The following is a 27,237-nucleotide window of genomic DNA, read 5'->3' as shown; positions in this document are numbered from 1 at the left end:
ACTTGTTGCATAATTGGTATGGTATAGTGTTATGTTTTGCCACTCATAAGTTGATCGTGCGGATGGGACAGCACCAGAAGCTACGTTATTCAAAGCTTCTTTCTCGGATCTCTCTCGACAAGGTCGCAAATTGCTTCCTTTTAGCATGGGACGACCGCGCGGGAAGCTACGTTATACATAGCTTTTTTCTCGGCTCTCTCTCGGTATGCCCGTGTGACTGTACACCACTTATCCTCTGGAATCTAAACTACTTCCGTCCCCTCCGCTGCCGGGGGCAAACACACATTGTGAAGCGAACCCGCTCTGCCAACCGGCTTGGAATGTTTGTGGTTTAGAGACAAGTCGCCGCTTCCGGGAGCAAACGCACAATGGAGTAGGCGACACGCTCTGCCCTGGCGATCGGCTCGAAGTCGCAGCGATGCACGACCCGAACACAAGGAAAGCGGAGAAAGTCAAAGGCCGCTTGCTACCCGCGGGGACACTAACGCTCCACGCGCGATCATTCAACTTCCGGCTTTGAGGTTCGTCTCGGCTCGCTGGGTGTGGGAAAAGGCATGAATGTACCAGGTCTACAATGCCGATATCTCACGAGGGAGAGAATTCCTGAGCGCGTGGGAGGGAGAGAAAGATACATGATGGGAAAGAGTGCCAAAACGCCTGTTTAAACTGTAGAAGTGCTGCTGTCGAGAGTAAGGGCAGCCCAGTAGAAAGTGACTTAATCTGAGTGGAAACAGATTGGAGGAGAGAATGTTGAGGCAGACCAGCAGTGGCCACCTCCCCTTTTTCTTTGTGACCGCAAGATACTTAAGACTGGATGGAATCCGTTTCTCTTCAGTCGAAGCTGCAATCACTTAACTGATAGATCAGTACGACTCCGTACGACGCAACTTTTGTGTGGGCCGTAACCACTTGGTGGTCGAACAGTGAGATTAGGTACGTTGTATGTAGTAACAGTGTTCTAGGCTCTAACTTAAGAAAAGTTTAGAAGAGTAAGACGCTGTTGATGTCTGTGTTATCATTAGTGTGCTTCGGCAAGAGTGTACATATGACTGTAAATATTTCGCTGTAATATACCTTCAAGATTTCATTACCTCCAACCTGCCTCCTGCTTCATCGACGCCGATCATCTCCTTGACGGGACTTCAATCCACATCAAGGAGATCAACGAACAAGAAGGAAAACTTAACTGTATAGCATTATTCCATGGCGAACACAAACAATAGGCCGTAACGTGAAAATCATGACATAAGTATCATGTAACAACATGGCTACAGGATGCGCTCGCGGACGTTTCGCTAGCGTCACATATTCCAAATTTGAAATTACAGTACGTTAATTAATGACGAAGGTATGTGACTGGTGCAAACATGATAATCATAAGATGCGCGTCATGTAACAACATGACTACATGCCACGCTCATGGGGTGCTCACGGCCATTTCGCTAGCTTCACATGTACCAAACTCAGTATTACGCGACGCGAACGGACGACATATGTAAATGACACATCGAAACTTGATAATCACGACATGCGTGTCATGTAACAACATGACTACATGCCACACTGACAAACTTGCTACGTACGAGTGCAATGAATCGCGCAAAGCTACACTATCACCATGGCTGTGACACTAGCGCTACATGACGGGAAGGTAAGTGCTTGTCTTCCGTCGAAGAAGCAAGTACACGATGTTGACAGCGCATTTAATGACGACAGCCTTGTATGTTTGCAAACCATCGCCTTGGTAAATATTCGTTCCTGTGGAGCCGAGACGGCGCTCTACTCGCTAGCTGCCTACTATTGCGGCGAATGCTTCAGGCAGGCTCGGTTCATACCACCTCGGATAGCCGTTCAGTTCATACGTCAATTCTGGTTCGTGCCGTTTTCTGTAGCACACACGGGATTACGCAAGTCATCGTTGATGCACGGTTGATCAACTCACACTGCCACCCTTCTAACTACGGTAAGAAATAAGGATTGAACATTTACCAGTTCGTATCGTTTGGGGAAGTACTTCGTTGAGATATATATGCTTTTGGTGATGAAGAGTTCATCCCGTGAAAGCGGCATGGGGCGTGCGTGTGTACGTGCGTCCATGTTGTTCTATGCGAGTTCACTGGTTGACCTTCCTCCCGCAGCCATTTTGGACTGCGCGATGTGCATTTTATGGGCATTGCGGATCAGATCGTTGTCCAGAAGAATTGTTGTCGTTTCTAAGAGGTTATTGTGCAGAACCGAGAAATAAGCAGAATAAAGTGTAAAATGTCCTGTGCTATCCCTCTGGACCTGGTATTTTCCCCCAAAAATTTAGGACATAATGATCAGTACATCTGGCTAGCTATGCTCTAGCATATTACTACTTCGCGGAACAAGTTTATCACGATTTTCCCACTTGCAGAACCTTTACATACATTACGGCTTTGACCACAAAATATCCTACACTAGTTCAAAGTTGTGTGGATGTATTATTCTGGTAATCCCATTGTATGTTTGGTTGCTTGTCTCCTATAATACTTGATTGTTTAAATTTTTGTGTAATGGAAGTTGTAGCGCACCTCTGTGAAGGTACACATGTGGCAAGCAATTAGCCTGCGAAAATTCATAGCTATTTTGGCGTCTTGCTGTTACTTACGTCGTTATGCAACATCGGACGTATGTGTGATTCCTTTTCATCGAATATTATATGTTTCTTGTGGAGCAGGTATATTCTTTGCAGAAATAGGTATATATACTACGCCATATAATGGGAAATATTAACCCAGCACCTGCTGCTTGTAAAATACATCTATTTGATCACGCAGACGTTCTAACGAGCAGCAAACTATAGTTAAATGCTTGAGAAGTGCCAATTTGTGTTCAAATATTTCAAATCTTTCTTAAATTTTTATAGTTTTTTTGTTTGCTCATTATGACAGGAACTTGCATTACCTAAAACAATGAATTGTTACCATAACCTTCTTTAAAGATGTCTTATTAACAAGAATAAAATATTTCTCTTTTCAGAGTGTTCTATAATGCAGCTGCACGTATTATTTGGGTATCTCCTGCTTTTCCATATGATCACGTTTGCTTGTAAGTATACTCTCTGGAATACACATCTGTAATACCCTTTTTCGATGTGCTACACTGTTTCCTCCAGCGTTCTCAGTAACACTAGTTATTATGCAATGTCAAAAGTTTCTCAAGCCGCATTCCGCTGATGCTGCCATTCTCGATAAGAACACTATATTCTATCGATCAACGGGGATAGCGACAACTTAAAAAATATTTGTACTGCGCATGACAAAATGCTTCTACAATAATTAGTCTCACTCATATTAGCACAACAGTGCACTTCAACACCTTATGTGGTGTTCGCTTTGCAAGCTACCATAACAGACATCGTAATGATTGATTGATTTGTGGTGTCTAACGTCCCAAAACCACCATATGATTATGAGAGACGCCGTAGTGGAGGGAGCCAGAGGGCACCTAAATCTGAGCACACGGGCCTACAACATTTCCGCCTCCATCAGAAATGCAGCCGCCACAGCCGGGATTTGATCCCGCGACCTGCGGGTCAGCAGCCAAGTACCTTAGCCTCTAGACCACCGTGGTGGGGCAGACATCGTAATGAACCTAACTCATGGTATACAACGAACACCACGAGGATCATCAACCACTCAGCGGTAACACTATAGTCTGTATGCGAGTACGTTCCTCAAGACGCTGTTGTAGTAAAAAGGCTGGGTGACAAGGACGATGATGACGAAGTGATTCAGGCGTAGCACACTGCTGTCACTATCTGTATATTTTCAAAGTTTTTCTGAGACTCTGTGGAAGACACCGTTCCAATGACTGTGGCGATGGACGTGGATTCGCCTGGGCTTCCACCGCAACCATCGACGTCGTCCGCAGCTACCACGAGAAAGCGTACGGGCCATCCGAGTGATGCTGACAGCGAAGACACGCTGATTTACTCTACGGCCAGCGACGAAAGCTCCGATGAAGGCGACTTCGTGCCTGTGACAAGACGGCAGCGAAAAAGAAGACTAGTGATGCCCTCTACAACAACAAGTAAGAATGTGACGACGACGCGAGAGCCCACGATATATACCATTCTGTTTGTGCCGGTCTATGCGGCTCATAGTCTCAACCGGCTCAATCGTCAAGTCACGTCTAGGTTTCTTGAGGAACTCGCCCAGGGAGAGATCGCGGACGTGCGGATATATGGCCGTAAGAATATCCTCGCTGTAGATGTCACTCAACGAAGCACATTGGAAGTGCTGAGCAATGTCAAGATGTTGGATAACATCAATGTTCGCTCATATATACCTGATGGCCGCGACTCTACGGCAGGTGTCATTTACGACGTCGACATTTTCATCAGCGAAAGTGACTTTGCTGCTCTCATCAAACCGGTGTCTGCAGAACTTACTATACTGCAAGCTCGTCGCCTTGGCAAATCACGCTGCGTGAAGCTCGTGTTCAAGGGTGACAACCTTCCATCGCAAGTGAAGGTCGGCCATTTTCGACACACAGTGCGACCCTTTGTACCGAAGCCCCTTCAGTGCCGGAAATGTTATAGATTGGGACATGTCAGTGCTATTTGTACAAACGTGGCTGTGTGCTCCCTATGTTCAGAATCACATAGCGCAGATGCTTGCCAGGCAGAACTTCGAAAATGTCTAAACTGTCATGGCCCTCACGAAGCATCGTGAAAAGATTGCCCAATCATAAAAAAGAAAATGCAAGTGTTGAGGCAGAAGATCCAGGATGGCTCAATTCACAAAGAGGCCGCTGCCCAAGTACGAAGCCGGTGGTCTCGTCGCCGGAGGCTCCTGAGGAGACCCAGTGCTGAAGCAAGGATTGAACTTCACCAATCGACCGCCGGCTTTCCATCTCAAGCGTCCAGACACGCCGACAACAAATCCTTCAAGCAAGACAAGAGCATCACCGGCTCGCCTGAAGCATGGCCAGCACTGCCAACAATAGACCCACCGTTTGAGCCACCGCATAGCTTGTCTACAATCACTTCGGAACGAGAATGCGGTGATAGCCGCGACAAAGAAATCATTGCCATGGTAAAGGCCCTTATGAATACCATTCGTATGCTCCTCACTAGCATTGACAGTCCGGCTGCAAAGAGTGCACTTCAGTTAGTGGATGCGCTGAAGCCGGTGCTATCAAGTCTGGAAAGGCACCATGGCTCCGCCTCCACAAGCCTTTCGTAAAGAGGTCAAGGGAGCTTCGATATTTCAGTGGAATGCCCGAGGCCTCAAGCCCCGCATTTCTGATATCTGAGAATTTGTGTTTAAAACCAGTTTTTAATTATTGTAATCTGTGAGCCATGGCTACACAATGCAATACGACTATCCAGGTACGAAGCCTTCAAGTCCGCTACCTGCAACGAACAGAGTAAAGTCATTGTATATATCAGATGTGACCTTACCTATATCGAGCACCGTGTAGCACCTCATGATGATAACCAGTATATCTGCTTGACAGTTAAACGTAGAGACCTCAATTTCACGCTTGTGGGTGCATATATATCACCTTCAAACCGTTTTGAACCTGAAAGACTACGTGCACTGTTAACAGCCACACCTGGACCATGGATCATCACCGGAGATTTCAACGCTCACCACCCACTATGAGGAAGTCAGAATACAGACAGTCGCGGAAGGCAAGTATTCTTTGCTCTGGAGCAGCAGCTGCTTTGTGTAAACGACGGAAGCCCAACGTTTCTACGGGGAACGACATACAGCTGCTGCCTTGACTTGACATTTGTGTCACGAAGCCTAAATGGAAAGGTCAAGTGGTTCGCAGACTATGAAACTCATGGAAGTGACCACATACCAACTTATGATCGAGGCCTGGAAAAATTGCCAAACTACGACACTTCGACTCACATCGACTGGACAAGGTTCAGGTCACTGAAGGAAAAAAAATGTCAAGAAAATAAAGCTCCTCCTCTTGACACCCTCGAGGATATGAATAGAGGTGCTACTCAAGAAGCGACCTATCATATTCAACATACTTCAGAATATTGTCAACATCAAGCGGAATCAGAACGGCTCAGAGCGATCCGTCGTCGCGCAGAAAGAAGATATAGGCGCACTAAGTCCATTCACGACTTGAGGGAGGCAAGGCGCCTACAGAAAAAAATTCAGCGAATCATTTCACTTCAATCCTTTCGCTGGAAATATCTGTGCGAATCTTTGGATCCACATAGGCCTTTGACACAGACATGGAGGATTGTCCGTGGCCTACGAACATCGCCACATCAACATCGCCCCTTCAAGTGTCTTTCTCTCCACCAAGGCCGCACCGAAATTGAAGTAGCAGAAGATTTCTGCATGAAAGTTGCTGGTCATGCGTGCACGTGCACCACGCGCCACCTAGAAAACGCTCCAGTTTCCAGAGATTCAACAATGGACACCTTTTTCTCTTTGGAGGAACTACAAGCGGCCTTGACGGCATGCAAACGATCTTCATCGCCTGGTCCGGATGGGATCACGTACATGGCTCTTTGCAACCTCGGAGAAGCAGCTCGACGGGCCCTTCTATCCGTGTACAACGACTCGTGGAGCAGCGGATTTATCCCTCATTCATGGAAATCCAGCTGCCTCATCCCTGTGCTTAAACCAGGTAAATCTCCTCTGCACATGATAACCTATTGCCCCATCGCGCTAACCAGCTGTTTCGGGAAAGTGATGGAAAGGATGATTTTGACTCGCCTAGAGTGGTACCTGGAGCGCCACGAGGTATACCCTAATGCTATGACGGGTTTTCGGCATGGGTAGTCCGCAATGATAACGTTATAGACCTGGTCTCATCTATTAAGCATCAAAAAAGACTGAAACGTTTATCTGCGGCGTTGATTTTGGACGTGAAAGGTGCATACGATAACGTATCACATGAAGCCATTCTGGATGTCATGGAAAATGTTGGACAAGGTGGTCGGGTTTACCAATGGATCCACAGCTATCTGAAAGGCAGAACTTTTTTTGTACAGACGGAGAATGGCACAACAACGCACCATTGCAACCGTCGAGGTGTGCCTCAAGGTGGTGTTCTTAGCCCCACACTTTTCAATCTAGCGCTACTCGACCTGGTTGACGCACTTCCAGAATCTGTCCATCTATAAATATATGCAGATGACATCTGCATCTGGGCGTCAGGCATAAAACGCCTTCATTTGCGTGCCCGGCTTCAGAGAGCGGCTACAATAGCGACAAAGTACCTGGAAGAACGGCGACTAGAGCTGTCATCAGAGCAATGCTCGCTTATAGCATTCACGCATAAGGCTACGAGCCCATATGTTATTAACATCAACGGACACACGATCAACTACGTGAAGACCCACCGATTCCACGGAGTCATAGTTGATCGCGACCTCTCCTGGAGCCCTCACATCGTCCACATGAAAACTAAGCTCACCATGATCCCCACGTACTGAGGTTTCTTGCTGGAAAAACGTGGGGTGCATCGGTACGAGCAATGCTCCAACTCTACACTGTTCTGTTCCTCGGTTATATGCGATGCAGCTTACCAGTGCTTTGCGAGATCCGAAGAACAAACTTGCGCGTCCTCCAGTCGATCCAAGCCCAAGCCCTGATAATATGCCTTGGTCTCCCGAGATGTTCGTCTACAGCAGCGACAGTCATCATTGCGCGTGATTATCCAGTCAACGCATACATCAGCGTAGACGCTTTGAGAATGCACATAAGACATTTCACTCAGCTTCCATCTCATCACCTCGCCTCACTTCGAACTTCCAGGCCCTACTCAGCGTTCAGTGCAACTGTAGCTCAGCATTGCGCAGTGCTTCCATTGCACTTCACGCGTGCAGCAGAGCTGCCGATACAACTATGGTGCCTACACCCACTCAAAGCCCTTCTTACAATTCCTGGCATCCGAAATAAAAAAAGTCGTCGTACCTAGCCCTGAAACAGGCCACATTACTTTTCCTGCAAGAGAAGCACAACGGACGCCTTCACATTTACACAGATGGCTCAGTGTCTTAGTAAGCTCTGCAGGAGCGGTCGTTATTCCCGCGAGGCACATCACGAATTTATGACATCGCATTTGATTTCGTCGACAGCTGCAGAACTTGCAGCCATACGTGCAGCTCTGGAGTTCATAGTGAAAGAGCCTTCGGGAATTTGGTCTATCTTCTCGGACTCGAAGGCATCTCTTCAATGTCTTATGTCACCCTTCCGCTATGAACCTAATGAACAGTTAGTAGCTGAAATAAGGCTTCTTTATCACCAAGCAATCGAACAACAGCACAGCATAGTGTATCAGTGGATACCAGGTCATTGCGGTATATATGGCAATGACTGCGCAGATGAGGCCGCTAGATCTGCACACGATGGTATCCAATACACAGCCATCCCGTTCTCAAGAACCGACGCAGCTACAAGACTTCGTTCACTTGCACGTGACCTCAAACTGGTACAGTGGAACTCAACAGACTTCACAAACGCGCGCCTGCATAACTTGGATCCCGATCTACAGCTTCGTCTTCCATCAGGGATTTCTCGAGCTGAGGAGACTCTTCTATGCCACCTGTGGCTTGGAGTAGCCTTCACGAACGCAAACTCTTATCTCATTGGAATGGCCATCTCTCCTACATGCACTTGCTGCAGTTGCGAAGAAACCAACACGTGTGAGTGCACCCATTTCAACGCGCAAAGACAAGAACTCACTGCAGCTCTGGATAGACTATACGATCGGCCTTTGTCGGAAGAAAGGATTCTGGGTCATTGGCCGAGTCCATCCTCAGCCCAGAAGGCTTTGAAAGCTTTGCTGCACTTTTTGCGGACATTTGGCCTCAGAGACAGACTTTAGTATCTTATACTCTTTGATGTTGCCTTTCCTCTGTCACAATTTTTTGTAATTTCTCCTTCTCTTCGCAACATTTCTTTTTAACATCTTTCATCCCCCTCACCCCTTTCCCCAGCACAGGGTAGCCAGCCGGTCTAAAAACTGGTTAACCTCCCTGTCTTTCCGCCTAAACTTTCTTCCTCCTCTTCCTCCTGGGTGACAAGGCGAGCGACGTAGCGAGATAACCGTACAGTCGTCCCCTCACATTAAACATAAATAACCTGAAATAACCTGAAAAAATGAGTGAAACACTTGACCTCTAGCGCACTACATTTTATGTTTTGTGTACCACTTACAAGTAGAAGTAAAAATTGACTCTCGTGCTGATTTTTTCAATGTGGGAAGGGTAGTGATCTTTTACTCCACTGAAGTTTTGAGCGAGTGTAAAGAGAGTCATTTTTTACTGCATTCACAAGGTTTTAGTATTATTGTGAGGGTTATTTCAGGAAGTAAAAAAAAGTTGACTGGTGTATTCGTACGGAGAGTTGGCGATTCAAATAAATAACAAGTGATGGCAAAATTGATGTCACAAAGATTAACATGCAAAAACACGCGCACACAACAAATGCAAAATAAAACACCACTTGAACAGACTACACGCATTACCCGACTGCACTTCGATAATCCAGTATATACAGGCACGGTATTTGGCCTGCCATGCAGTGCCGACAGGAAGGCTAATCTTTTGCATCGACAAGCAATAATGGTCCAAAGAGCAAGCATAAACTTATGGTGGGCTGCAAGTCATCACGAGTCACATCGACTTTTATCATAAACCCACCCGATCTCAGCTTTTTTGATTATCCGATAATTAGCTGTCACACCAACCTATTGGCCTCACTGGTCTTAGCTGCGCTGATGAACAAGCCCACAAAATATACCTATGCACACACATATGACGGCAGATCAATCATTTTAATTGAGCGGTGGTGCACAAACACAGTAGCAGCACGTATTCAGGACAACGGGCCTAGAACAGGGGTGCCACGTCTTTACCGATGGCGTAGTAGGCCTTTCCGAGAAGCATGGCTATGCAATTAAAGACAGCTGGCGATCACAGAACAAATCTTGGGTAGGAATTTCATTGTCCATTCAGACACAAATGACAAATACTTGTCCACTGTCTCCGGCGTCTTATGGGGCGATGTTCGCGTATGTTTATATCTCCAACGAAAGAGGTGGACCACCATCGGGTTTTTCACCTGCGCTCACAGGCAGCCGCTCGTTTGTTCGGCCTGCCGCGTATCGGTGCTCGCCTTCGCGCGAGATATTTGACAACGGCTGGCACATGGATCGGACAATTCGGGCGGCACTTTACTCCAGCAGATATCGTCTTTTGTGAAACAAAGTAAATGCGACGATTCTTTCACCTGCCCCGGCAACGCACTCGCACAGTAAACTGGCCGACTCGCCGCCAACTACATAGTAAAGCCTCTTGTTTATCGCTTCGAAGTTGTAACTGGCCACTCTCCAGGAAGCAACCACGGGCGATGACACCAGCTTGATTTTGTTACCGCTACCAGCTCTTCCTGCTTCAGCAAGGAAGCCAGGTATCCGCGACGTAGAGGTTCGCAGGCTCGCGCTTGGAAATGCATGGTCACTCGATGATGTAAGAAGCACGCGAGCTCTAATTGATCATTCTAGATACTTAAGGCGGCGCGAAGCTAAGTGAAAATGGTGGACGAGGCGGTGCTCAGGAGCGCGTCTCAGACAGCAAAGCACGTCAGGCTCTCTTGTTTGGCTGCAGGCCACACTTGGTCTCACTGAAGAGATGCATAGATGTTGGAATGAAAAATATTCAGCGCTTATGAACACCGCAAGACCGAACTGCGTCGCAGACTTATCACCGTGTGCCAGGTTCGGAGGAAACCGGTGCCAGGTTCGGAAAAATGCTGCGTGGCACCACCTGCGATGCTGGAATGACTAAATCAGCTCAACCAAACAAACCACACGAGCGTTTTACACCACCTGTCTCTAGGGTCACCCGGCAGTAAAAGCCAACGATGTGCGAAAATGAGCAAGAAAACTTTCCATCAGTCTTTTTTTCTTGGAGAAGGCTCTTTTCTTCTTTCACGGAATGATTTCCTCGCTCGTTGTGTTTATGGTGTTCCCACTCCCAGTGAAAGTGAATTGAGTCGAGGTCAGCCACGAGGTGCGATGGTTCCTTACCAACTTCGAAAAAATTTAGATTTGTGGTCCTCGCATGCATTCGCAATTCACTTATAGCGTCACTCGTGACAATAGGGCGGGGGATGGGTATGGGGCAAAAGCAACTGAAGCAGCAGCAGCTTGCACTCACGTGGTAGAAAACCCGGAAACGCAGGTTAAAAATCACGTGTAAGAAAACGGCGCACGAGGTAAAACTGAATTTCGACATGCTTTTACTACGTAACTCAAAGTTATACAGTGGTAAAGCTATGTCCTGTACCACCTTTTACTCCAAGACGAGGTCGCTACAAAGTTTTCAAAAGTCATGAGCTGTAGAAACCCCAAAGTCAGATAGTTTTTGCTTAGAGTGCGTATATACGGACCAAAAAGCAAACATTCCCTTGTTTCACCCATTGTGGAACCTGCAGCAAAACTCGAGCTGCTCTTCTGCTATGCCTCCATTGTGTTGTTATTTGATGTGCTATTTTGTTAAAGGCTCTGTGATTACTGGGCTGCCCTTGTCACGCTCACCTATGAAAAGGTGTTTTTAGGCCATAGTTACAGTTGTGCAACATTTTCGTGCTTCACTATGCGGCTTCTAATTTTTTCCACCACCTAGAGTAACCGTCAATGCGCCTTAAGAGACCTAAAGGCAGCATATACAGTTATTCTATAGAGTAATTGGCGTTACTGTCTCGGTGGTGGTATACCACCACCAAAGCAGTAATGCCACCTACGCATGTACATACAGAGCAAGGGACGGTGGTGTTTGTTCGCAGAAATGTGGTGGCAGCTCAACGCTTCACGGCGCAGGGCAGATGCGAGCACTCGTTAGTTGAGATTGATTGATTGATATGTGGGGTTTAACGTCCCAAATCCATGATATGATTATGAGAGACGCCGTAGTGGAGGGCTCTGGAAATTTAGACCACCTGGGGTTCTTTAACGTGCACCGAAATCCGAGCACACCGGCCTACAACATTTCCGCCTCCATCGGAAATGCAGCCGCCGCAGCCGGGATTTCAACCCGCACACCTGCGGGTCAGCAGCCGGGTACCTTAGCCACTAGACCACCGCGGCGGGGCTAGTTGAGATTCCCGCAAGAACAATTGGCAACATGGGAAATATATACGTCACGAGTCCATACTGCCTGCCACCCGTCAAAGAGAGTGTACGATTTTGATCGAGTGATTAGGCAAGCAGAAAGTTTGCGGGGAGCACGCCACTGCTGATCCTAGGCGACTTCAACGTCTCCTCCACAAAATCTGGAGATGCAAGTACCTATCGAAGAGGGAGAAATCTCTAGCCAAGGCCTTAGAAGATCATGAGATGACCCTGTTAAGCGAGCCTGACACAGCCACCAGAAGGGGCAACAGTACCAGTAGAGATACTACACTAGACTTGTCGTAGCTATCGGGGGCACTGAACGTGACCTGGAGGGACGAAAGCATGCATCTGGGCTCTGACCACAGCGTGATCAGCATTAGCATTAAGAGACCCCAACCCCGCATCGTGGTGGTGACGGCACGTGTAACGGACTAGGACAAATTGCGAAAATACACGCTACAAGCAGAAGACACTTCATTGAATGTTAATAAAGGCGATAAAAAGCACCCGTACACTTATTGGCAAGATGTCAGAAAAATGCACTCGATAAGTTTAGGCAAGAAATAACAAAAACGGTGCAAAGACATTTCGTGGACGCCAGGTTGGCACATATGTAGGCGGCCCGGCACTCGCTACCGCGGAAGTGGAACCGCCAGCGCCACAACAAGAACCTGGTAAAACGTATCGCCATCCTCAAGGACGAGATCAGTCAGTACGCGGCCAACCTATACCGAGAGACCTGGCTGAGCACTTAGGATGGCTTGCATGGCAGGCTGTCGGCACAAAAGACATGGTGCCTACTCATACACCTAATCGATTTGCTGAGCAGTAAGACCGCAGCCCACCGTAACCTCACCAAGGACCTCAACACATACAAGTGAGATGGCCACAAACTACTGGAAGGCCTGAAAGAAAAATACCTCAAGACTGAGCAAGGTGAATACCCTACGGCTGACGGGTATGAAAGTCCCGAAAACAAAAAGCTGGATAGACCGATCACCATGACGTAACTGTGGTCGGCTTTTGATGAAAGCAACAGAAAGAGAGCTCTCGGGAGGGACGCGATTACGTGCGTTACTGGAAAGATAAGTTAAGTGGTGGCTCATGCCTCCTGGGGCACATCACTGAAACCTGCAAGAACTTGCCAGAAGAATGGAAAGAGGCCGAGGTTTGATTCATCCCAAAACACAGCAAAGCATTGGCGATCAAAAACACGCTGGTCATCTCCCTCACGTGGCGCATGGGGAAAGTGATACAACGTATGGTTCTTCGCAAACTATAAAAATATTTGGAAGAAAGGAACCAAATGCCTGCAACCATGTATAGGTTGCGGCAACACTTAGGTACCCGATACGTTATTATTCAACTAAAAGATCTAGTAGACAAGAAGCTCGCAGATCGGTCGCTCATGAGGACGACCGAACTAGCCGCCGCGGAAGAAGTGGCAGTGGCGCTCTCACTCGTAAAACCAAGCGTAGAAACGGTGGTCACAGATTCAAAGTGAGTATACAGAAGCTTCTAAAGGGGTGTGATCTATCTCGCGGCCTGCACCATTCTCTCTTAGCACAAGCCACCGGAACATGCTTTCGATCTTATTATGGTCTCGGCTCACTCGAAGGTGAAAGAGAACGCCCTCGCCGACCACCACGCCCAAGAACTGTCCATTCAGGCTGAGGCTGAGCCTGCTGAGCTACCACACCCCGCAACGAGCTCTAAAGAGATTACTCAGGTGTACGAAGAAGCAAGGCGTAAATTTCCTGAACCGCACCCGCAACTAGCGAGGTAACAGCAAACGATCCTGCAGCGTACACACGCGGGATCGTCAACGCATCCTGTTCTGTTACACTGCATGTATCCGGCTGAGCACGTGATGATCTGCCCTTTCTGCAAAAGGAAACGAGGCACTCTGGCGTAGATAATATACGAGTGTAAGGACTTTAGTAATGCCCCACTTCCCCTGCCCCCATCACATCCAAACCCCGATCCTTTGAGCAATCGGAGACTTTTCTGTCCAGCCCCTCCCAGCCTACTCAGCTTGCATTGACGGCCAGGGGCCAGGAATTACTGGAAACGTACGAGTCCTGAGAATAGGGGAGCACTCCGTATGGTGCGAGCACGCATAATCAAATGTTCGAGCTCAATGAAGTTGACTCTCTCTCTCTTTCCCACACACGTGCACAGCATTCAGATCAATTCAACACGCCTCACCGAGAAGATGGAGGGCTCTTCATCATAGAATACTTAGGGCGCACGTGGGCGATGCCACCACCACGCACGCTTCTGAACTAGTTTCTGCTAGCTGTTGAAGGGTTTGGTCTGCACCTGTGGTGGCACTCTTTAGTATAGCAAACACATTGAGTGTACGTACCGTGTTGCAGATACGTAGGGTGTTTTGATACCATGTGATAAATGAGATCTCAACGCAGACGGCTTCTGCACGCGATCGGGCATTCTCAATCGCATGTGTTTATCTGAGTATTTAGGGACAGAAGGCGCTTGTAAAACTCGCATTAAATAGCCTCTCCTGGCGTGGCCATGGCGGCCGATGGGTACGCTAGCGCGTTAGAGAAGCCGCGCAAAGTCCAGCTTACTCCGGGAGCAATATATGGTATTTAGGAAAACATTTCATTCCAGCATAGCCCGTCAGTTGCACAAAGGGTTCTCAGCTTTTTTATGTTGGTTTGTGGTGTTCTAAAACTATTTATTTCAAGGAATTCATGTCACATGTGTATACAGTGATGGCACGCTACAACAACAATTATTTAAATGACAAATCACTCACTTTTATATGCACACTCATTTGTGCTCACTGAGGTTTATTCTCTTTGGAATTAATGTCATCGGGTACTGACTTACTTCCTTACTCACCTAAATCATTATCATTGGCACTGAACTAAACTCATTCTATACTGACGCTCGTAATTATTCACTCAAGTTCATTCCCATTTCTGCTCACCCTCGTCAATGAATTCATACTTGCTTTTACTGACGCCCGTGAATACCGACTTGCGTTCATACTGAGCAAATTAAATAACACTAAACGAAGGACGTCTACTTGCGACCATTGATAATCAGATACGTTAGGCCCACGTGAAGTCGCGCCCATTGAAACTTATCTTCATTCTCAGTTTCACTCACTCTGCCGCTATACACAGCATTGTTTTTGAGATTTTTGCGCTGCAGCTTGCCGTCATTTGCAAGTACATGCAAGACGAATATCCGCACCCAAAAAGTCTGCAAGGACAAACAGTACGCGTGTGCTTAGGATTGCCAAGCTGCACCTCAACCTATGAGACAAAACATGATCGCAAAAGAGCATCTGATTCAAACATACATCAACACTGGCAATTTAATAGCCCACATAAGACACCTCCGCCGATTACCCGGTCACCATGTTGCTGTGTTACCATTTCAGAGACCACAAGCCATGTTTTCAATGATTATTTCTGCTCGAAAAGAATGCTTTACATCGGGCTTCACTCCAGCACGAAGACCACCGTCACATCCGTGGTGCCTACAGACACCATAGGTGTGCCTCACTATTCCGGGAATAGCGAACTGGAATTGTCGTTCCACAGTGGCCTTGCGACAGGCGACATTGTCACTACTCAACAAAAAATACTGCTAAAGGACCCACATTTCTTTCCACTCAAGGATCAACCTCGGCTTACAGCTCCAAATGTGCTGTTGTCATCCCGATGTATAAAGTTTTATAAAGTTCAAACTTTCCCATTGGACAACATTCGCAGCAGCAGAGGTTGCCGCCTTACGTGCTGCTATACTTTAAATCCTGGAAGCCTGGCCTCAAGAATGGTCTCCGTTCCATGACTCTAAGGCATTCTTTCAGAGCTTGCAAACAACTATACGACAAAGGGTGCATCAGCAACTAGAAATATGAAATCAGAGAAGTGCTTCAAAAAGTATTATTGAAAGGGCATGTCGTGGTGTTCCAGTGGTTACGGGGTCAATGCGGCATTGTTGGTAACGACCTTGCTGATGACACTGCCCGATCCGCCCACGCGGACGCCCGAATCCCTTTACTTTTGCCAAGAACCGACGCTGCAAGGGGCCTTCGCTCGTTCGCTGACACAATGTCAGAAACTTCGCTGAGTGAGCCCAGTGTCGCGAACCGCCGCTTACATAAATTGGATCCATCGAGAAAGCTTCAAGTTCTATCGGACAAACCCGCCAGGATCCAAAGTTTCTGCGCCGGCTGTGGTTAGTTGTAGCTTTCAGAGAGGCGTGCTCGTTTCGCGTAGGAGGGGCGGAAAGCTGCAGATGTGAATCGTGCAATATTGACGATAAAATAGAAGATCTTGTGGGTTCATGTGATCGTTTTGCGAGCGAACGCAACTTGCTACACGAAACTTCACATAAACTGGACAGTAGACCTAACTCCCAAGAGAAGATTTGTGGTTCATGGCCCTACGCGTCGCCGGCCAAAAAAGCGACGCGAGCATTGCTAGGTTTTCTAAAGACCACCGGACTACTGGACGCCTTATAAGCGTCCTATAGACAAGGTCAAATTTACCCACACGTTGCTTTTCACTTCCCCTTTTCCATGCCTTTTAATCCATTCACCCCTTCCATCTGTGCAGGGTAGCAAACCAGACATGCGTCTTGTTGACCTCCTTGCTTTTCATTTCTTTCATTCTTCCTCCTCCTCCTTCCCGTCTATATTCACTCAGACTCAGCTCACATCTACTGACTCCTACCAGCACTTACGTTCGCAGTCACATCATCTTACCCTTTTCGCTATTCACTTCTATACTAACGTCTACTAAAGCGTGTTAAAACTTACTCGTGTTCCAGCGCACGTGCACCTCCACTTTCTCGAACTCACTCACATTCATATTAATTTCAACACAGACATGCGCATTCGCTCATCCGCATTTTACTACCCGCTAACACTCACGAGCACTCACGCACGATCATACTCTCCTCAATCGCACCACTCGAGAGTCACTCATACACACACTGACAATGTTCCATGAACCTCGATTGATTGTGAGTGTACTCTTGAGTGAATATTACTATTTTCGTTCTGAAAATTGATATAGATTTTGTTAGCGCAAGTTCAAAGATGGCGATCATTCTATCAAGAACGTTTTACTGAATGCAGTGCATTAGGTTTAGCTCTTTTATATACGCCCTTTCTAAGTTTTTTGTGCTTTTTAATAGACCTCAAAAATGTGCGAGGATCATCTCGAGCAAGGTTGCTCTAGAGCAAGCCGAAAACTTCTGTATGACTTCTGTGCATTTTTATGTGTAATTTTTATTGTACACTAGGACTGAATGATGCTGGCTCTGCCGATATGCAGGAGTGAGGACGTGTGATCTGGTGCCTTGGCGCGCGCGTTTAAACGTTCGCTTGAATCAAGACATGCCTTTGACACTGCGACAGAACTACTTATTTTATCGCGATAGCAACTATATTGACACTGTTGGCTGGATGTTGGCGCTGGCATCGGCATCGACATCGGCGTCACTCACCATATTTGTGGACCCATTATATAAAGTTAAACTCCCTGCCTTTCTTTGCATCTCTCTATTTATCTCTCTATCTTGCTCTTCTCTCTCTCTCTCTCTCTCTCTCTCTCTCTCTGTGTGTGTGTGTGTGCGCGTGCGTGTGTACGTGCGTGCGTGCGTGCGTACGTGTGTGCGTACGTGCGTGCGTGTGTGTGTGTGTGTGTGTGTTGTAGTGAAGAGGAATGCCCACTACTGTAGCAAAATCGACACGGTGGCGCGAGGCACGAGCTCGGACTGCCTGGTTGCTGCTGCGACGCCACCCGTTTAACCGGCCAGCTCTTGCTGCTTCTGTCCCGACGCTGCTACTGCTTTTCGCCTTGAATTCACATTATATTCCGGCGAGTAAGTACTCCTGGAATGCCGATTTGCGCTGCGCGAGCACAGCGCTGACTCCCAACACCGCTGGCATCGATATGTATACCTCAATCGGAGCAGTCGGGTCGAAACGACGCAAGGTTGGTGGTGAGGTTAACAGTTGGCGCAACGCCGAATATATATTAGTGCGTTGCAACGAGAATTGTGTTTCACCCGCCACAGTTGTGACTATTTTAGAAGTAATTGACAATCCATTGAGCGAAGTATGCACCAGAAATCAACATCAGTGCGTGTGCTGCTGTCGAGGGCGAAAATTCACGTCTAGGCTACTGTATGTCTGTCGTAGGCGTGCGCAGGGGCCTCCTTAGTGGGGGCGGGGATATTCGCCGCAGTGCCCCCCCCTCCCTGTTATGTCTACGTATGAGCTGCCTTAGCGCCCCCACCCTATTATAAGAATCTATGGAGCTGACATCGCCCTCCTCTCTCAGTGTCTCAGGGGGGGCGGCTGCCAAGGTACTTAAATTTATGAATCAGGTTTATGAAAAACCAGGACATATAAATCACAAGGTTGCTATACCTACACCAACAAATTCTTTAATATCATTGCGAATATCCTGGTAAATTCAGTACATTTACACTTCATGATTTACAGCACTCATTAACCTGATAATCACTTCAAAACCTTCATGATGTGTCATACTTAGGTCATAAGACTACCACGGAGCCCTATTTGGAGGGTTTTCGGATGATGTCTGCGATAGATAATCCTCTAATGCAACAAACCATACCTGGGTCTTAATGATGCAACAGATATTGGTCATAAGACAAAATCGAAACCCTGCGTGGAATGCTTCTGAACATTTTTTGGTAGTTCAATACGCCTTGACACAACTAACTGTGCCTATCGCTTCTTGATGTGACAGACATTGGCTATAATACTGTAGCTGAATTCGGTATAGAAAACTTCTAGACGTTGTATGTAAACAAAATATTCTCTGAAGCAGCAAACTGCACCCGACACTTCGTAACGTCACAGATATCAATCTTAAGATTGCAACGGAACCCTGTATAGAAGGCTTTTGATAATGTCTGTAAAAGAAATTTTCTGTGCCAGAAACGACACCTGGCTCCGAATAATGAAACAAAAATTGGTCTTAAGGTAGGAACCAAGTACCGCGTACAATGCTTTTGAACATTGTCGGCAGTCAAAATATGGTTTAATGCTAATAACTCTGCCTGGCACTTTATGTTTTTGACAAGTATTTCTCAAAAGACTACAACTGAATCTTGTATGGAAGACTTCTGAACGGTGTCTGTTGTCTATATATTCTCTAAAAACACAAGTTTCACCAAACACTTCATGTTGTCAACAATATCGGTCGTATAATATTGCAACTGAACTCTGTCTAGAAGATTTTTGACCGTTGTCTGCTGCCAAAATGTTCTTCAAGGTAATAAAGCACACCCGACACTTCATGATGACACAGATACTGGTCATAACATTGGAACAGAGCACTGCGTGGAGCGCTTTCGGATGATATATTCATTTATTTTAAAATACTGCAGCCTAATGTGGGGCTACTGCTGTAGTGGTGTATACGTAAGTACATTATGGAAGCATTTGAACAGTAATATCACAGTAAGTGTGAGAAGTGGCTGTCCATTGATCCACGCATCAGATCTGCGAGCTCCTTAAGGCGATTGTTCAGACAGCATCCAGGCTGTAGTCACTGGGCGAATTGGGGGGGGGGGGGGGGCACGCCGAAGTTTGATGAATCCCAAGTATTAGCAAGATATAAGGACAAGAGGCACGTGAAAGATATGAGGTTTTTTTGATACGCAAAGCAGGAATTCAGTGTGTAAGTGCGTTGTTCGTTAATCAGCTGGATAATGAATACAAGTATCTTTTCAGTTAGGTTGTCATTTTAACACTGAAATAAGGTCATCTGGCGCATGCGCCATCATTTGTCCTTTCACCTGTTTGTGATCTCCTTGCCCTCTTATTGTATATATATTCCCGCCATCTGTGCAATAAAAATGGCTGTAAGTGTGTGCTCGGTCCTCTCTCTCTGCTTTTTCTTCCTTCTGAAAGGTTTCTTTTGCATTATTGAAGTATATTTCATTCAAAAACGCATTAACAACCAGCCCAAGTAGCCATTCTTTTGTAACATTCTCTACCCACCCTATAAAGCACGGAGGTTTATATTTGCACAGTTGGCTTTGAAGAACAGTAAGTATTATGCACATAAAAAACTGTGCATCACGCAGTATCACTCAATCTGCGACAGTACTGTATCATGAAATATTTCATACATGTAAGGCCTTAATTTTCTGACTATACCTTACAATGTTTCTAAAGCTTCACAATTGTTTTCCTAAGTGGCATACATATTTTCATTTCCAGCCTCTGGAAGTTCATGCCCCAAAGAAAAAATTCCAAAGTGCCCCAAAGACCAGCGCCCAAAGTGCTATGTACCGAATGGTAGATGCAACTGCACTTGTAGTAAGTGGTTTTCTGACCTTATAAAGAGAATCAGTTGACGTAAGCCTGAAAAGAGCTAAACATGATACATACTAGCTTCAATTTTCACCATAGTTTTATTGTAATTTCTATGTAGAAGCACTTTCAGAACTTAGTCATGGACATGATCAAAATATCTCTTAAATTGCAAAGCTCAAGATTCAGGTGATTTTCACACATGATTTCCCTGTACGAGCCAAATACTAGTTGACATAAAACCGTGATGTGAACTTGTTACTCTGACCTAGTTAGTATAGGCGCTACGTGTCTTACAACAAATACAAATATAAAACCACGGTCATAATCTCTTAGCTTACTTTCGTGCCGTCTCAGTCTCATAAATCGGTTTTCACGAGAGAGTTTGAACAAGTGAATAATGCTTGTAAAGTGTTATGAAGTGCTATGACAAAATACGTTAGCCGCAAAGCAGCATCATGATGAGTGATCCGCTATAATAGCACATATTACATTTGTTGTGCATGCCAGAAGTCACGAATGTGTCATAAGGATTCGCAAAAGTTTCGACTGCAAGAAACCGAGACAAAGCAGTCATGAATGCATATTGGCCGAAGACCCGCAGCAGTAGTCTAGGCGCTAAGGTACTCGGCTGCCGACCCGCAGGTCGCGGACTGGAATCTCGGCAGCGGCGGCTGTATTTTAAATGGAAGCGAAAATGCTGTGCCCGTGTTTCCAGATGTAGAGGCACGATAAAAAACCCCCGGTGGTCTATATTCCCTGCGCCCTCCTCCACGGCATCTTTCATAAAAGTATGGTGGTTTAGGGGCTTTAAGCTCCACATATCAACCGTAGTGGCCCTAGCCAGAACGGTGAGCTTCATGCAAGAAGGAAAATTCGAATTTCAATAAAACGTCTTAGGAATAGGTGACAGAAACAAAGGAAAAAGTACTGTATACAGCCATGTCAAAGCATGAAACTTGTGCAGGGGGGGGGGGGCAAAAAGCGTGCAATGATCGACCGCTGTTTTTACTGGGTAATTTCAATTTCTCCTAATGGGCTCCTAATGGGCAATGGAGCAGCACGTTCTCGAGACAGCCAATGACTGCCTGGTTACATACCAGAGCAGTGCTTTATAGCTCTGCCCAAAGCTGTCAGGTGGCTCGTAGCTAAGGGACTCGATGTGATCCTGGACTAGCCCCTGTAAGATGAAGTTCACGCGATCGCTATCGGGAGATGAGATTCTTGAATCGCGACAAGCATTTTCCACCCGGAACTAACCACTTCGCTGATTTGTTGTATGACACTATCAGTTGTGGCGCATCCTAGGTAAGAAGAGACTGGTCTAAGAAATCATTCTACGTACAAATGAATTTTATATGACACTATCAAATTCTTCGATGTCCCATTCAGCATTCACACTCCTCTGCATTTCATGCTGTCAATGCTGTCATTACTCGTAACAGTAATGAAACAGAGATGGCGCAAAGGAGGTCAATCATTTGATTCTGCTTTATTGCCTAACTCTTAAATAGAGTTGAAACGCTTTCCCTTCAAGTCATATTTCACTTTAGGAAAAGAGTACTGTATACAGTCAAATCTGGTAAAATATTTGGGGCATTCTCCGCCAGGTTAATGTTTTGAAGTTCTAGTCATTTCTCAGTAAACTTCGGCGACTTTGAACGCACTTATCTCTCTATTTATCCACCTAAAATTGTCAGCTCTCTTGGCCGTTGCAATGATGGTATCTATACTACAAATGGTATGGCATAACATGACAGTTTGGCGAGTACAGGTGACTAGTCATAACGCTGAAATTATAATATGTATGTCGAGAATGTCATGCTAGAATTGTCTTGATCTTGCTGCTCTTGCGGTGGATTTGTTTACATTACATATATCAAAACTGGTATGTTATGACGAGACTGCATAGCGAACATGAGTGACAGACTTCCTGAGTCGTAGGTAAAAATTGCTGTCTCCTTACATATTGCAATAGACTCCGAGAAATTCAGTCCGCTTGCAATGTGTTTTAACTTGTTCACAAACGTGTCTTGACTTCGGTATTTTTTTTGTAATCTAATGGAAACTTTGGTAGCGAAAGAGAGTAAATAATTAAAGAGCGCTGCCTTAGAGCGTCTCCTTCGTCCAATGTCGCGGAAGGCACTGAACAGCCTGAGTCGTCTTCGGGGTATGCGTACCGTGAGTGCAAAATACTCGTTGTTAGAATTCTAAAGAACGAGTGTCACTTGGACGAGTTGTAAAACGGAGCAGAATGCTAAGCGAAGGGTCACAGGTTTGAACCACGATGGTGGCTTCGATAAATACTTCCTTCTCAGTTCTTTTTCGAAGTGCGCCATCAGGGTGCAAACAGCTGAGCTTTCACCCCGCATCCTGCCTTGTTTTACTGCTCGACCAAGTGCCACCAAATCTTAGGAATTCTAATGACGAGCACTTAGCGCTTACTGTACGCATACTCCGAAGACGACTGCGCGGAAGGCCTGTGCGGATGGCACAGCACAGTCACAGCGAAAGCTAGACGGGTGGTGTTTCAGAGTCTTTTCTAAACACTTAAGGCGTAACTGCCGCAAGCACACTTCCTTGATAGCCACTACGGCATTAATATAGCCCCACCATTGTGGGCTAAGGGCTAAGATATTCGGCTTATTGCAGGTAACGTAATTGAATCGTGGCTGGGGCGGCTGCATTTCCGATGGAGGCGGGAGTGCTGTAGGCCCGTGTGCTTAGATTTGGATGCACATTATAGCACCCTAGGTGGTCAAACTTTCCGGAGCCCTCCACTATGACGTCTCTCATGAATATATGGTGGTTTAGGGACGTAATACAACACCTATCGATCAATGACATTAACAATAAAAAGTTAAGGGTAGTAGGCTGGCAATCCTTATGTTATTTTTCGTTACTTTTCTGAGAAGCACGGTCATCGCTAAACACTTGAAAGGAATTTGGTGCTTTGACTTCGCTCATGGTGTGGCTGACGTCGATGAAGAGTTTGGCCTGAAGTGGGTATGCGCCACGATTATTTGCTGAACAAGAACAAGCTGTTGTAGAGGGTTAGATCCTTGGACAAATCCCCTCGTTACGCTATTCACAATGTGCGACGACTAGTTGTTGATTCGCTGTTTTAAAATGCTTTACTATTCGTAGTAACGCGAGTGCTTTCCCCACATCAAGCATGCCTAAGACAAGTTTGTCGAGAATACCCAAACCCAGTGTGGCTCTGTGGTATAATACTGGGCTGCACCCTGTGAACCGGGGCTCGAGCCCCAATGGGTCGTTGGTGCTAGTTTTTTTCTGATTTCGTGCGATGTAGTTACGCACACTGGGGGCCTGGCGGCAGCGGACAACTGCGCGTGACCCGAGCTGTGATCTCAAAACAGCTTTCGCTGTTAAATATTTTTTTCTGTGTTCTGTTTTGTGGTTTCTACTTATACATGCACACCTATGTCCATCCACTAATACATACATACATACATACATACATACATACATACATACATACATACATACATACATACATACATACATACATACATACATACATACATACATACATACATACATACATACATACATACATACATACATACATACATACATACATACATATCCAGTTTATGACAGCGACAAGAAAAATTTGTCAAAATTGTCAATATATCTTCTAAGCAGCAAAGTATATCTACATCATCATTACGAGTACTTAGAAATCAGTGAGGAACCTATCTTAAGTTTGCTAAGCCTTAGGAATCTTCTAGAGGCCACTATATTAGGCTCGATAATTGTTCAGTTTTGTTGTTTCAAGACTCGAGTAGCTTAGCGCAAGCCTCGGCACTTTCCACTTTTGACGTTTTTCTGGCAAAACGCACTCACTCATTTCGACTGAATAAGGTAGCACTCCCTCATGCCACGACCGTTGTGGAGAGGCAACTAGCTGCGATGACAGAGCAGATGTTTGAGATGCTTCTGCACAAACAGGTGTTTTGTGTTCACTCTCTCGTTAAACTACACAGTCTAGTTGTTTTTATTTTTACCTCAATAACAAGGCGCTGTATGATCAGCGTGCCTGTATGAGCAAAGACGCTCATCTTACGCTTTCGGCTACGTGGCTGTGAATCCGGAGACGTGAATATGAATTCTTCTCGCTATAGCTTTCGTTGTTTTGTCTTTTTATCAAATTCTAATAAACACGTAATATCCAACTGGTCCGTTTGCACATGCTGTTCGTATGCCCTCGTTGTTCCTTGGTGTAATGCAGACAACCACACATAACATATTGAACTGAAGCATAGTGATCAAGCACGCTCTCACGCCATGAAGAAGTGTTCCTTCTGTGCTTTTATAATCTGTGTGATCGTGATAGTAAGTGCGCAGCACACTATGAGACGGGCTGTTGTAAGCGGTGGTCACTTGGGATTACACAGAAGAAAGCACGTAAAGAAATTAAGAAAGGAATGTAGGCTAGAAATTTTCACAGAGAGAAACAACTGAAATAATTTTGCTGAAGCGTGAAAATAAATAGAAATAAAAGGAAAAATTCGAGCCTAAAACCTCAAAAGAGACAAAGAAAGAAGGAGGAAAAGAAATAAACAGAAACCTGAAGAGAAACAACAAAATTTTCCTAGCTTTACGACATTTTACCTCCAATCACAAGCAAAAGGAGCATATAAGCAGCCTCTTATGGTCTTTCTGAAAATATTTTAAACGTTTCTAGAAAAAAACTGAATTTGATAGTTCGCTTGACTCGTTAATGGAAAAAATAAGTGTGATCATTCAGGCCTGGAGATATCAATTACATTGCCAGGCTGTGTACTGTCCATGATCGTCTTGATTGGTCAAATGTATTTGCCACTATTTTCACTATAGAATAATTAGAACATACGCTTCTAAGCTAAACAGTAACGATAGTCAATAATTACCTGTTGCCTCACCTTCCTTAATATTCACGTTACTCTGATTAAACATCACTTTCACTCCGGCTAGCCAAATGCCAACATTTTCTCAATTTGAAAACAGGAACTAGCGAACATCATCGTTTTGTATAGCTTTTGTAACCAAATACGAAGGATCAGTTCTAAACGCTTCTCATTGAGTATCTTAATGGAACTGTTCATTCCAACGTGAACGTTGACGAATTATCATATGTGGAGGAGTTGGCAAGCAAGATGGAAGGAATGAGGATGCTATACGAGTAGCAAGGTAGTTATGGCCACCATTAGTGTAAATAAAAGCTTATTTTACCTAGTTCTACGAAACTAAGTTTTGTACAGCTGCTCTACACTGTATCCCATATATTTGGTGCCGATCAACCAGAAACAGGCTATCCAGTGGGTATGAGTTGCATGGACCACACAGAGAAGCTCAAGGTGAAGTGGAACTGCGCCATGACCTTTGAACAGCCAGATCGTCATTGAGGCAAATGCCCTTCTTCGCGACGACTCTGTAATGCAGAAGAAGCTTCATTGGAACTACGAGAGGCTGAAAAAAAACAATAACAAGTTCAAGATATCAACGAAAATTTAGAATCGCATTTCGGACGAGGATTTCATGCCGAAAATTACAAAATCCTAGTGTACGAGGACAACACGATGTGAGTCGTTGCCGTGCTCAGAAGCAGGGCAACCACATTTCAAACGCACAAGCTGAAAAGGGCTTGACGATGGTCGCAAATACTATCACAATATCATCAGACTGGACGCGAGCCAATATACCGAAGGTTACGGTCATGCTCTTTTCTGGGAATGTTTGCAAATGAATAGAGTTCCGAGAGCCGTTTGTTCAAATTGTCCAGAATAGAGATACTCTGACTGTGAGAGAAAGTTGCATTATTTACGACAAGTTTTTAACGGAGACGCTACATCAGCTGTGGCCAACTTTCTAACAACTGTGAAGTGTTAAAAGGACGCTGTAAACATGCTACAAAAGTACTTTGGTGACAAGACGTGTCAAGAGCAGAAATACTTCAGCATATTACATCAGCTGCTAGCTGCTTGATCATATGGTCATGACAGAGCCCTCTAGTAGCTTTATCAACACATGCTTGTTAACATCGCTGGGCTCCAGTGACTTGGTATGCACAGGATGTCATACTCGTCAATCGTCGGCAGCATCAAAGTGAAGTCATTGCTACAAGACATCTTCGCTTTCTATCAACGAACACGTGCGACACAAACTGGAAATATTACCACAGAGGAAGCTGCTGACCATGAAGGGCTAGATAGTCTGTTTAATGTCCCTTCGGTCGATGTGAAGAGCCTAGAAAAGAGCAATAGAGTGATAGCCGTAGATGTGAATGCGGCGATCAGTATGCGGCGAACCAGTGGGCCTGAAGACACATTTAGCACTAGCTACGACATCTGCTCTGACGTACTCTTTCAGTGATTTCCTAGATGACACAGAGATTTGTGTGCCCTGCGCAATAAGGCAGCACCTAAAAAAGCGTGTCCCACCAGAATGTTTACCACACAGTAGAATCAAGCTCAATTTAAGGATAAATGGTGCATGCTTCCGGTGCACTCAAAAAAGTTGCAAGGCACGCCAGTGCAAACGAGCAAGCTGACCTTTGCTCTAAGTGCAAAGTTCAGCTTGCCTCAAGTATGTGTGACCCAGAAAGCATTACTAAGAACTGGCGCCGATGCACAAACGATCGTGCGAGCAAGTAGAAAGAATACGAAACTAAGAATATTGCAAAAGCACCAACCAAATAAGGAACCCCCAGATGAAAGCTGTCTTGGCTCTCCATTGGCTTTTCAGCAAGTATTTCATTTCATTTC

General features: G+C 45.6%; 1 long non-coding RNA gene across 1 annotated transcript in view; it reads left to right on the top strand.

Annotated features, from left to right (window-relative positions):
• The first annotated feature begins 842 nt into the window (after positions 1 to 842).
• Positions 843 to 27,237, top strand: part of LOC142768615 (uncharacterized) — a 39,968-nt gene continuing 13,573 nt past the window's right edge. The window contains exons 1-3 of the long non-coding RNA XR_012885360.1: positions 843 to 933; positions 3,004 to 3,072; positions 20,375 to 20,473. This is a non-coding gene — a long non-coding RNA (uncharacterized LOC142768615). The remainder of the gene's footprint in view (positions 934 to 3,003; positions 3,073 to 20,374; positions 20,474 to 27,237) is intronic.

The sequence above is a fragment of the Rhipicephalus microplus genome, chromosome 8 (assembly GCF_043290135.1).
Source record: "Rhipicephalus microplus isolate Deutch F79 chromosome 8, USDA_Rmic, whole genome shotgun sequence".
Lineage (NCBI taxonomy): Eukaryota > Metazoa > Arthropoda > Arachnida > Ixodida > Ixodidae > Rhipicephalus > Rhipicephalus microplus.
This window is presented reverse-complemented; position numbering and strand designations above follow the sequence as displayed.